Genomic DNA, 605 nt, shown 5'->3' with positions numbered 1-605 from the left:
GCTTTAAGCATTATTTATTTATAGGACTTATTAGTGCTGTAGTTTTAGCAATGTGCCATGCAGAGGAATACTTTGAAACAAACTTTAACTGCATTTTTGCTCACCACAAGGAGGCACTATAGTGCAGACGTTTTCTAAGTTTTTGATGCCAAGGACCCCCAAATTTGATGATCCTCTTGAAAGGCAAAAGTGATATTATAAAAACTTCTTGTTTGTGAAATTAGATAATTGACTTTTATATTGTACTAAAGCCAAAAGAGATGGAAAATATATTCATTTAAGTTTACAGTGTATCTTTCTTATCCTGGAGTAATGTAAGATGTATAAGCCCGAAGAGAAACATTTTTAATTCAGTAATAAAAAAATAATGTTAGAAAAGTATATAAGAAACAATAACTATTAATAGTATATCAATAACTAAATTAGTTTTACAGAGATTAGGAAATTACAACCCATATTTCTTACAAATATATGATTTTTCTCATCATATATGAGGATTTATTTTTAGTTCTGTTTTGTTTTTACAATGGCTGTCAATACTATAAAATAATTGTAATTAATCTAATGATTAAGTAATAATGTCAAATAATGTAAACATATTTACA

The sequence above is a fragment of the Myxocyprinus asiaticus genome, chromosome 26 (assembly GCF_019703515.2).
Source record: "Myxocyprinus asiaticus isolate MX2 ecotype Aquarium Trade chromosome 26, UBuf_Myxa_2, whole genome shotgun sequence".
Classification (NCBI taxonomy): domain Eukaryota; kingdom Metazoa; phylum Chordata; class Actinopteri; order Cypriniformes; family Catostomidae; genus Myxocyprinus; species Myxocyprinus asiaticus.
The sequence above is the reverse complement of the archived record's forward strand: the minus strand, read 5'-3'. Positions refer to the sequence as shown.